The sequence below is a fragment of the Salvelinus sp. IW2-2015 genome, linkage group LG22 (assembly GCF_002910315.2).
Source record: "Salvelinus sp. IW2-2015 linkage group LG22, ASM291031v2, whole genome shotgun sequence".
Lineage (NCBI taxonomy): Eukaryota > Metazoa > Chordata > Actinopteri > Salmoniformes > Salmonidae > Salvelinus > Salvelinus sp. IW2-2015.
The window spans coordinates 34,740,294-34,753,113 of record NC_036862.1 but is presented as its reverse complement, the minus strand read 5'-3'; the positions used below and the strand labels follow the sequence as shown (position 1 = coordinate 34,753,113).

Sequence of the window (12,820 nt, the reverse complement as noted above, 5' to 3'; positions counted from 1 at the left end):
TCGGTAGGACCACTGGACCCCTTGAGTACCAGTACCAATACCACAGTCAGTCCAGCAACACTCAGTAGGAGGATTAGTAACCTCACATGTTAAATTGCTATTGATAATAGCGACATAGGAGTTACTCAGAGTGCAACACGGGGAAGGGAATCTCCATTGCAATGGTTAACACACGCCACTAATAAATAGAACCCTCCGTTTAGGAGAAAAGTTATTAGAAGTCATGAACAATGATCACACCGCGTATGACTGATCCAATACTTAAAGAGTACTTCCGTCATGAGGTTAGCTCCTCCGTGGATAACATAGCTATGAAGTAGACTTCTTCATACCTACCGCCACTACAATAGTGGAAGACAGTGACTGGTAGTAAAACCACTACAGACTCCCTCGACACCAATTCTGACTGACCTCCAGGCATTGACCTGAAAATTACCTGACTACGTAAGACTCATTCTGAACAAGTTGTAATCTGCCAGGATACTTGGTTTCCTTCCCTTGACATGTGCGCTTGCGTAAGCATAAACACACATGCACAACGGAACATCCAATTAGGATTTATGCTAGGATCACTTAAAGGGTCCGAGCAAAATACCAGTCTTAGTAAAGTTGAACATTTATTTTGAGGCCTTTAACTCTACAGCTACAGCACTCACCAGTTTTCTTCTCAGAAGTCCATAGGTCATCCCTGTAGACTGCCCAAAACTAGTGCCTTACAGCTGTAGACTTATCATATAGTTACCAACTTAGGATAGTACCCTAAGCAACACCCCGCAAATTAGGAAAGCCCTAGATATGACATTAGACAATGCCATGATAGGGTCATTTTGCCAAGACCATGGACGTAGATAGAATACAGTCCAATTAGATGATTAACACAGCTGTGTACATCCCCCCTCAAGCGAACACCAAGACGGCCCCAAGGAACTTCACTCGACTCTTTGTAAACTGGAAACTATATATCCGGAGGCTGCATTTATTTTAGCTGGGGATATTAACAAAGCAAATTTGAGAACACTGCAACCTAAATTTGATCAGCATATTGATTGCACGACACGTAGGGCTAATACTCTCGACTGCTACTACTCTAACTTCTGCGATGCATACAAAGCCCTCCCCCGCCCTCTCTTCGTCGAATCCGACCACGAAGCCATCTTGCTCATCCCGGCTTATAGGCAGAACGCTTGAAGCCACGCTTCAAGATGGTTTTGATCACGCGGACTGGAATATGTTCCGATCAGTCTCAGAGGACAATATTGACCTATACGATGACGCGGTGAGTGAGTTTATAAAGAAGTGCATTGGAGATGTTGTACCCACTGTGTCCATTACAACCTACCCTAACCAGAAACCATGGATGGATGGCAGCATTCGCGTGAAACTGAAAGCGCAATCCACCGCATTTAACCATGGAAAGAGGTCTGGAGATATGGCTGAATATAAACAGTGTAGTTATTCGCTCTGCAAGGCAATCAAACAAGCAAAATGCCGATACAGAGACACGGTGGAGTCGCAATTCAACGGCTCAGACACGAGGCGTATGTGGCAGGGTCTACAGACAATCATGGAAAAACAAAAATAGCCACGTCACGGATACTGACGTCACGCTTCCAGACAAACTAAACGCCTTCTTTGCCCGCTTTGAAGATAATACAGTGCCACCGTCACGGATCGCTAACAAAGACTGCGGCCCCCTCTCTCCTTCTCAGTGGCCGACGTGAGTAAAACATTTCAACTTGTTAACCCTCGTAAGGCTGCTGGCACAGACGGCATCCCTGGCCGAGTCCTCAGAGCATGCGCAGACCAGTTGGCTGGTGTGTTTACATGCATATTCAATCGCTCCCTATCCCAGTCTGTTGTCCCCACATGCTTCAAGATGGCTTCCATTGTTCCTGTACCCAAGAAGGTAAAGATAACTGAACTAAATGACTACCCCCCCCGTAGCACTCACTTCTGTCATCATGAAGTGCTTTGAGAGACTAGTCAAGGATCATATCACCACCACCTTACCGGCTACCCTAGACCCACTTCAGTTTGCATACCACCCCAACAGGTCCACAGATGATGCAATCGCCATCACACTGCACACTGCCCTATCCCATCTGGACAAAAATAATACCTATGTAAGAATGCTGTTCATTGACTGCAGCTCAGCATTCAACACCATAGTACCCTCCAAGCTCATCATTAAGCTGGAGGCCCTGGGTCTCAACCCTGCCCTGTGCAACTGGGTCCTGGACTTTCTGACGGGCCGCACCCAGGTGGTGAAGGTAGGAAACAACATCACCACTTTTCTGACTCTCAACACTGGGGACCCACAAGGGTGTGTGCTCAGCCCTTTCCTGTACTCCCTGTTCACCCACAACTGCGTGGCCATGCACGCCTCCAACTCAATCATCAAATTTGCAGACGATACAACAGTAGTGGGCTTGATTACCAACAACGACGAGACAGCCTACAGGGAGGAGGTGAGGGCACTCAGAGTGTGGTGTCAGGAAAACAACCTCTCACTCAACGTCAACAAAACAAAGGAGATGATCGTGGACTTCAGGAAACAGCAGAGGGAGCACCACTCTATCCACATCGAAGGGACAGCAGTGGAGAAGAAGGAACGTTTTAAGTTCCTGGGTGTACACATCACAGACAAACTGAAATGGTCCACCCACACAGACAGTGTGGTGAAGAAGGCGCAACAGCGCTTCTTCAACCTCAGGAGGCTGAAGAAATTTGGCCTGTCATCCAAAACCCTGACAAACTTTTACAGATGCACAATCGAGAGCATCCTGTTGGGCTGGTTCTCAGCCTGGTATGGCAACTGCACCACCCTCAACTGCAAGGCTCTCCAGAGGGTGGTGCGGTCTGCACAACGCATCACCGGGGGCAAACTACCTGCTCTKCATGACACCTACAGCACCCGATGTCACAGGAAGGTCAAAAAGATCATCAAGGACATCAACCACCAGAACCACTGCCTGTTCACACCGCTACCATCCAGAAGGCGAGGTCAGTACAGGTGCATCAAAGCTGGGACCAAGAGATTGAAAAACAGCTTCTATCTCAAGGCCATCAAACTGTTAAATAGCCATCACTAAGTCAGAGAGGCTGCTGCCTACACTGAGACCCAATCACTGGTCACTTTAATAAATGGATCACTAGTCACTTTAAACAATGCCACTATAAATAATGCCACTTTAATAATGTTTACACATCTTACATTACTCATATCACATGTATGTATTGCATTTTATACCATCTACTGCACCTTGCCTATGCCGCTCGGCCATCGCTCATCCATATACTTAGATGTACATATTCTTATTCACCTCTTTAGATTTGTTTGTATTAGGTAGTTGTTTGGGAATTGTTAGATTACTTGTTAGATTTGTGTGTTTTAGGTAGTTGTTGGGGAATTGTTAGATTACTTGTTAGATTTGTGTGTTTTAGGTAGTTTTGTTTGGGGAATTGTTAGATTACTTGTTAGATTTGTGTGTTTAGGTAGTTGTTGGGGAATTGTTAGATTACTTGTTAGATTTGTGGTATTAGGTAGTTGTTGGGGAATTGTTTAGATTACTTGTTAGATTTGTGTTTAGGTAGTTGTTGGGGAATTGTTAGATTACTTGTTTAGATTTGTGTGTTTTAGGTAGTTGTTGGGAATTGTTAGATTACTTGTTAGATTTGTGTGTATTAGAGTAGTTGTTGGGGAATTGTTAGATTACTTGTTAGATTTGTGTGTATTAGGTAGTTGTTGGGGAATTGTTAGATTACTTGTTAGATTTGTGTGTATTAGGTAGTTTGTTGGGGAGTTGTTAGATTACTGTTAGATTTGTGTGTTTTAGGTAGTTGTTGGGGAATTGTTAGATTACTTGTTAGATTTGTGTGTATTAGGTAGTTGTTGGGGAATTGTTAGGTTACTTGTTAGATATTACTGCACTGTTGGAACTAGAAGCACAAGCATTTCGCTACACTCACATTAACATCTGCTAACCATGTATATGTGACCAATAAAATGTGATTTGATTTGAGATATCAGTGCAGAGGTGAAGGATATTTTAAGCAAACATCCAGCCAACAGAACGACTGCTGAGATTAAACTGGTAAGAAATCCTCCTGTAATTATACGTGTTCATACCTTACCACTGTCTCCTGTGTGTGTTCATACCTTACTAATGTCTCCTGTGTGTGTTCATACCTTACCAATGTCTCCTGTGTGTGTTCATACCTTACCACTGTCTCCGGTGTGTTCTTAGCTAGTATTAGTGTAGTTTTAGCCCATGCAGTGTGGAGACCAGGTTTCTGTTTTGCATCACTGATCTGGATCCTTCTTAGTTCTCTGGGTTTCTTGGTTCTAGGTCACATTAGCCCTGAGAAGTGCAGTGGACACGTTTTCTGAGTATCCCCCTGCTATGCAGGACAATCTGCCCTCAGTGGGCTGGTATGAGAGGTGTGTGTGTATTCGTAAGCCAGAAGTATTTTTTAATGAGTTCTGACTACATTAGAGCAAAATGATTGCATATATATTATGTGTATGTGTAAAACACAGTGTGGTAAACATATCTACAGCAACATATTTCTGTTCTTATTCCTGTGTCCAGTTTTGGTCCTGGTTGAGTTATCATTCGTCAGGGCCATGTCCCTCAGAACTTCTATCTGATCCTGCGAGGTCTGGCCCTAGTCTCTAAGAGGTGTGTGGACCAGCACACAGGAGAGATCAGCCACAAGACTGCTGCCTTCCTCAAGACTGGCAGGAGCTTCGGGGTCAGTTTTACTATCACTTTGACCTCTGCACCTCTTTACATTGACCAAAAATCCACAGCAAAACTATTTGTATAACCTTATAATAAACGGATTTATAACCTTATTGCACTGTTATTGTAACCTGACTGGAATGGTTTCAGGAGGTGGCCATTTTGAGTGGTCAAGGAGGAATGCCACGGTGGTCTGTCACAACACCGTCTCGCTGCTGGAGGTGTCTCATCAGGTGAGTCTCACACTGTTTCACTCCTGTCTCACCACTGTCTCCCCAGCTGAATGAATGTCTCACTGAGTGAATGAATGACTGAATGAATTAATGAACGACTGACTGAATCTCACTGAGTTATTCTGAATACTTTTTGCCCTCACCTCATTCCGAAGGACTTCAAAGACACATACATTTTGTGAGTGTTGAAGGTAGCAATGGGCCAGAATTCCTTGACTTCCTACAAAAGATTGAGATATTCAGGGATTGGCCCCTGGACAAGCTCCCAACCATCAACACAGGGGTGTGTCTGCATGCTTTCTTCAGGTGGGTGGATCTGGTCATACAGTTGAACTGGCGGGTTGACAGTCCTTTACACAGTATGGGGCACTATATATGTTTAAGAGCCCCAGAGAAGCACTTCCCAACATGGTGGGTCATAGCTCTAGACTGGGCAGTGAAACAGACCGCTTGAAACATTGTTAACGTCATCCAGAAGGTCATAAGAATACCATTAGGCTTTAGATGGACTGGGCTTAATCTGTGAAACCGGCCCTAAATTTTGGGAGAACCATTGTCTTCCATCTTATTGTCTGAGGGCAGTTATACTGGCTGTACTCTGATTGGCTTTGCTGAGATCATGTAAATGGATACTTATCTACTTCCTCCCAAGGCTACCCCTTCACTGGAACACACAACAGGTAGCTAATTTACTTACTTACACAACTATTCTCCTTAAATCAATATAAAGCCCGGGAGGGAAATATAAAATAAACATAAAAACTTCAATGAAGCCTACTTAATGGCGATATTGAACAGAATCATGCTAACTAATAATGAAAACAATGTAGCCACAGGCTAGCAGGCAGAAACCGAGGAGGTCTGTGGAAAACACACTCACTGTTCTGGAGGCTGACTCAGTACTCTCTGGTGTGGAACTCAGGAAAGCACTATGGGTTTCCTCATAGGACATTACCACCATATTGAATTTACCACTGCTTTTTATGTTATTTGGAAAGTTCATTCAGTTTGGTGCGGTTTTATATGAATGAAATTATTGTTACAGAAAGAGTAATGAGAGAGCTAAGGTAGTTAAAGCAGTTTACTTTGGGTTTTTTGGAGTACAGATGTAGGATCTTAATTTGAGCCAGTATGCTACGGCAGGAAAATAATCCTGCAGCAACAGGAAATGTTATTTATTGTGTGGATTATAATTAATGGAACTTTTTGTAAGGGTTGATACACATTTCAAAGTGGAAAATACAAACTTAAAAAGCACTTAAAAAATTTAAATACAATACAAGTTCGCATTTCCTGCTTTGCAGGATCATTCTCAGCAACAAAAGAGTGATAAAATTAAAATCCTGAATTCTGTTTTCCTCACCTTCAGGAGGAACACAGTCATATCAAAGGACAAGAGATCTTCTGCTTTTGTCTTTGTTGTTAAATCAGTTAAGTGATCTATTACGTGGTCAGTCTAGTTACTAGCTATCGATTCTAAAGTTATTTAAATGTCCTGTGTAACATGTGTTTGTTTTACATCTAGGGCATGGTTCAGCTTCTGAAGAAACTCTCAGCTGCAAAACCCTGCCTCCATTCCTCAAAAAATAGTGAGTAAGGTTCTTGTCTCTTGTCTGCAAGGGTGTGTGCCTATGTGTGTGTGTACCTGTGTGTGTGTGTGTGTGCCTGTGTGTGTACGTGCCTGTGTGTGTGCTTGCCTGTGTGCGTGTGCGTGTGCACGTGCATGTGTGTGTGTGTGTGTGTGTGTGTGTGTGTATCTAGGACCAGGGAGGGCCAGTAAACCAGCAGGACATCTGGAAGTGGCTGTTTATAGTCTATGAGGTCTAATTTGAATTATTCAAAGCCTGTTCTCAAACCATATCACTGTGGTGACAGCACACTGTCATTTACATATGCCACTTTCAACTCTCACAGAGCATCTACTGTACTTAGCAATTTATTTCAGCAAAATAGAAAAACCAACAACAGCAACAACAACAACAGTATTTCATAGGTGCCATTAGCTATCAATGTGACTTCAGAAGGGGGGTGGGAGGGAGGAGGGGGCTCAAATAATTATCTCAACAGGAAGGCAATTTCACAACGCCATGCCGTTACCTCTTTGGAGAGGGAAAACGAAGTGCTTGTGTTCACTGCTGCGGCTTAATTAAGGGAAATTGGAGATGCAGAGTGTTTTTTGGTACTACACCAGTGTTTGGGTTGAAAGAGACACTTATGTAATGAAAGTTTGAGGAACGTTTAAAGGCCATTCAGTTCTCCTGAACGGCTGGAATAGTTTGATTATATTTCATTGCTCCGCGCTTCACAGAGGGAGGTAGAGAAATGGAAGCGTATAGAGGATGATTGTCGTCCAACACGAGCATTTGTTTGACTGTATTTTCTTTTCATTGCATGTTTTCTGGTAATTAGGTTTGCCAGCATGACTGCTTGCTGAATGAAATAAATGGATTGTGTTTGTGTTTTGAAGAATTTCAGGTGGTTGGGATACAAGGAAACTAAACCGAGTGGAAACCTGAGTAAGGTATGGCTACTGAGACATAATAATAATAATAATAATAGTAATATCCAAACTACAAAAAGATGAATTGGCAGATTTACACACCTACTGTACATTTAGGATTGAGATTAATTGTGATACAGCCCTACAGGATTCTCTCGATTGTGCATCTGTAAAAGCTTGTCAGGGTTTTGGGTGACAGGGTTTTCAGCCTCCTGAGGTTGAAGAGGCACTGTTGCGCCTTCTTCACCACACTGTCTGTGTGGGTGGACCATTTCAGTTTGTCTGTGATGTGTATGCCGAGGAACTTGAAACTTTCCTTCTTCTCCACTGCTGTCCCTTCGATGTGTATAGGGGCGTGCTCCCTCTGCTGTTTCCTGAAGTCCACAATCATCTCTTTTGTTTTGTTGAGAGGTTGTTTTCCTGACACCACACTCCGAGTGCCCTCACCTCCTCCCTGTAGGCTGTCTCGTCGTTGTTGGTAATCAAGCCCACTACTGTTGTGTCGTCTGCAAACTTGATGATTGAGTTGGAGGCGTGCATGGTCACGCAGTTGTGGGTAAACAGGGAGTACAGGAGAGGGCTGAGCACACACCCTTGTGGGGCCCCAGTGTTGAGAGCCAGCGAAGTGGAGATGCTGTTTCCTACCTTCACCACCTGGGGGTGGCCCGTCAGAAAGTCCAGGACCCAATTGCAGAGGGCAGGGTTGAGACCCAGGGCCTGCAGCTTGATGATGAGCTTGGAGGGACTATGGTGTTGAATGCTGAGCTGTAGTTAATGCACAGCATTCTTACATAGGTATTCCTCTTGTCCAGATGGGATAGGGCAGTGTGCAGTGTGATGACGATTGCATCGTCTGTGGGCCTGTTGGGGTGGTACGCATACTGAAGTGGGTCTAGGGTGGCCGGTAAGTTGGAGGTGATATGATCCTTTACTAGTCTCTCAAAGCACTTCATGATGACAGAAGTGAGTGCTACGGGGCGGTAGTCATTTAGTTCAGTTATCTTTACCTTCTTGGGTACAGGAACAATTTTGGCAATCTTGAAGCATGTGGGGACAGCAGACTAGGATAGTGAGCGATTGAAAAATGTCCGTAAACACACCAGCCAGCTGGTCTGCACATGCTCTGAGGATGCAGCTAGGGATGCCGTATGGGCCAGCAGCCTTGCGAGGGTTAACACGTTTAAATGTTTTACTCACATCGGCCACGGAGAACGAGGGGGGGGGGGGGTGCAGTCCTTGTTAGCGGGCCGCGACGGTAGCACTGTATTATCCTCAAAGCGGGCAAAGAATGTGTTTTGTTTGTCTGGAAGCGTGACGTCGGTGTCTGTGACGTGGCTGGTTTTCTTTTTGTAGTCTGTGATTTCCTGTAGTCTCGTGTCTGAGCCATTGAATTGCGACTCCACTTTGTCCCTGTACCGGCATTTCGCTTGTTTGATTGCCTTGCGGAGGGAATAACTACACTGTTTATATTCAGCCATATTCCCAGACCTCTTTCCATGGTTAAATGCGGTGGTTTGCACTTTCAGTTTTGTGCGAACTCCGCCATCCATCCAAGGTTTCTGGTTAGGGTAGGTTTTCATAGTCACAGTGGGTACAACATCTCCAATGCACTTCTTTATAAACTCAGTCACCGAGTCAGCGAATAGGTTGATGTTGTTATCTGAGGCTGACCAGAACATATCCCAGTCCGCGTAATCAAAACAATCTTGAATCGTGGATTCCGATTGGTCAGACCAGCGTTGTAAGGTTCTCATCACTGTTACATCCTGTTTGAGTTTCTGCCTATAAGACGGTAGGAGCAAGATGGCATCGTGGTTTGTCGAAGGGAGGGCGCGGAGGGCTTTGTATGCATCGTGGAAGTTAGGGTTGCAGTACACTGTATTAACTTCTTATGGCTGGGGGCAGTATTGAGTAGCTTGGATGAATAAGGTGCCCAGAGTAAACTGCCTGCTACTCAGGCCCAGAAGCTAAGATATGCATATTATTAGTAGATTTGGATAGAAAACACTCTGAAGTTTCTAAAACTGTTTTAATGATGTCTGTGAGTATAACAAAACTCATATGGCAGGCAAACACCTGAGAAAAAATCCAACCAGGAAGTGGGAAATCTGAGGTTTGTAGGTTTGCCTATCCAATATACATTGTCTATGGGGTCATATTGCACTTCCCAAGGCTTCCACTAGATGTCAACAGTCTTTAGAACCTTGTTTCAGGCTTCTACTGTCAAGGATGAGGGAATGAGAGCTGGTTCAACCAGGTGTCTGGCAGAGTGCCATGAGCTCACTCAGGCGCGCCCCCGTGAGAGGCAGCTGCGTTCCTTTTCATTTCTAAAGACAAAAAACATCCTAGATTGATTCTATACATCGTTCGTCTGGCCTGCGCGTCATGAATTTGGATTTATTAACTAAACACGCGAACAAAAAGGAGATATTTGGATATAAATTACGGACTTTATCGAACAAAACAAACATTTATTGTGGAACTGGGATTCCTGGGAGTGCATTCTGATGAAAATCATCAAAGGTAAGTGAATATTTATAATGCTATTTCTGACTTCTGTTGACTCCACAACATGGCGGGTACCTGTATGGCTTGTTTTTGTGTCTGAGCGCCGTACTCAGATTATTGCATGGTGTGCTTTTTCCGTAAAGGTTTTTTAAAATCTGACAGCGGTTGCATTAAGGAGAAGTTTATCTAAAGTTCCATGTATAACATTTGTATCTTTATCAATGTTTATTATGAGTATTTCTGTAAATTGATGTGGCTCTCTGCAAAATCACCTGATGTTTTGGAGGCAAAACATTACTGAACATAACGCGCCAATGTAAACTAAGATTTTTGGATATAAATATGAACTTTATCGAACAAAACATACATGTCTTGTGTACATCAACACACTGTCCAAACAGGTACCCCAACACACTGACCAAATATCTACATCAACACACTGACCAAACAGGTACCCCAACACACTGACCAAATATCTACATCAACACACTGTCCAAACAGGTACCCCAACACACTGACCAAACAGGTACCCCAACACACTGACCAAACAGGTACCCCAATTATGATGTCTGTGAGAGTATAACAAAACTCATATGCAGGCAACACCTGAGAAAAAATCCAACAGGAAGTGGGAAATCTGAGGTTTTAGGTTTGCCTATCCAATATACATTGTCTATGGGTCATATTGCACTCCCAAGGCTTCCACTAGATGTCAACAGTCTTTAGAACCTTGTTTCAGCTTCTACTGTCAAGGATGAGGGAATGAGAGCTGGTTCAACCAGGTGCTGCGAGAGTGCCATGAGCTCACTCAGGCGCGCCCCGTGAGAGGCAGCTGCGTTCCTTTTCATTTCTAAAGACAAAAAACATCCTAGATTGATTCTAACATCGTTCGTCTGGCCTGCGCGTCATGAATTTGGATTTATTAACTAAACACGCGAACAAAAAGGAGATATGGATATAAATTACGGACTTATCGAACAAAACAAACATTTATGTGGCAACTGGGATTCCTGGAGTGCATTCTGATGAAAATCATCAAAGGTAAGTGAATATTTATAATGCTATTTCTGACTTCTGTTGACTCCACAACATGGCGGGTACCTGTATGGCTTGTTTTTTGTGCTGAGCGCCGTACTCAGATTATTGGCATGGTGTGCTTTTTCCGTAAAGGTTTTTTAAAATCTGACAGCGGTTGCATTAAGGAGAAGTTTATCTAAAGTTCCATGTATAACATTGAGTACTTATCAATGTTTATTATGAGTATTTCTGTAATATATGGCTCTCTGCAAAATCACCTGATGTTTTGGAGGCAAAACATTACTGAACATAACGCGCCAATGTAAACTAAGATTTTGGATATAAATATGAACTTTATCGAACAAAACATACATGTCTTGTGTACATCAACACACTGTCCAAACAGGTACCCCAACACACTGACCAAATATCTACATCAACACACTGACAAACAGGTACCCCAACACACTGACCAAATATCTACAATCAACACACTGTCCAAACAGGTACCCCAACACACTGACCAAACAGGTACCCCAACACACTGACCAAACAGGTACCCCAAAACACTCACCAAACAGGTACCCTAACACAGACCAAACAGGTACCCCCAACACACTGACCAATCAGGTACCCCAACACACTGACCAAACAGGTACCCCAAAACACTGACCAAACAGGTACCCCAACACACTGTCCAAACATCTACATCAACACACTGACCAAACAGATACCTCAAAACACTCATCAAACAGGTACCGTAACCTCAACACGCTGACAACATCTACCACAACACACTGACCAAACAGGTACCTCAACACACTCACCAAACAGGTACTTCAACACACTCACCAAACAGGTATCTCAACACACTCACCAAACAGGTACCTCAACACACTCACCAAACAGGTATCTCAACACACTCACCAAACAGGTATCTCAACACACTCACCAAACAGGTACCTCAACACACTCACCAAACAGGTATCTCAACACACTCACCAAACAGGTATCTCAACACACTCACCAAACAGGACTCAACACTCACAACAGGAGAAAGAGATAACGACCTTCTCATTCCAACATGCACTTCCAAAGTTAGAGGGTCAAGGACAGGAAGATTCAATTAAGCAAAAAACCTCTCACTACTGTAGGCCGTTACACGGAACCCAAACGGCTGCGCGCATGCGCCATCGTGCTCTATTCGTGCATACATTTATTTTGTCCCCCTACACCAAACGCGATCACGACCCGCAGGTTAAAATATCAAAACAAACTCTGAACCAATGTACATTAATTGGGGACAGGTCGAAAAGCATTAACTTCTTGTCAATAGGGAGGCGCTATTTCCACTTTGGCAAAAATCGTGCCCAATTTAAACGGCCCTCGTACTCTATTCTAGATCGTACAATATGCATATTATTTACTATTGGATAGAAAATACTCAAGTTTCTAAAACCGTTTGAATTATATCTGTGAGTAAAACAGAACTCATTTGCAGCAAACTTCCTGACAGGAAGTGAAAAAATCTGAAATCGAGGCTCTGTTCCAGGCCTTCCTATTCAATTGCCTGAAATCTATGGATATACATGCACTTCATACGCCTTCCACTAGATGTCAACAGGCAGTGGGAGGTGGAATGGCGTGTCAGCTGATCTGAGGTCGAACAAGAGCTCTGGAATGACGTGACCACAATTTCCTTTGTCTACCAAGGCGTGGGAAGGACATCAGCATTGGCTTCTGAAAAGCGTTCGGTATAGACGGTGGAATGTCTCCGGCTCTGATTTTATTTGATAGATGTGAAAAAACATCATAAC

The 12,820-nt window shown here is 43.6% G+C and overlaps 1 long non-coding RNA gene across 1 annotated transcript in view; it reads left to right on the top strand.

The window, feature by feature from the left end:
• Window positions 1-6,501: 6,501 nt before the first annotated feature.
• LOC111982762 (uncharacterized) overlaps window positions 6,502-12,820 on the top strand; it is an 8,863-nt gene continuing 2,544 nt past the window's right edge. The window contains exons 1-2 of the long non-coding RNA XR_002879803.2: window positions 6,502-6,567; window positions 7,446-7,499. This is a non-coding gene — a long non-coding RNA (uncharacterized lncRNA). The remainder of the gene's footprint in view (window positions 6,568-7,445; window positions 7,500-12,820) is intronic.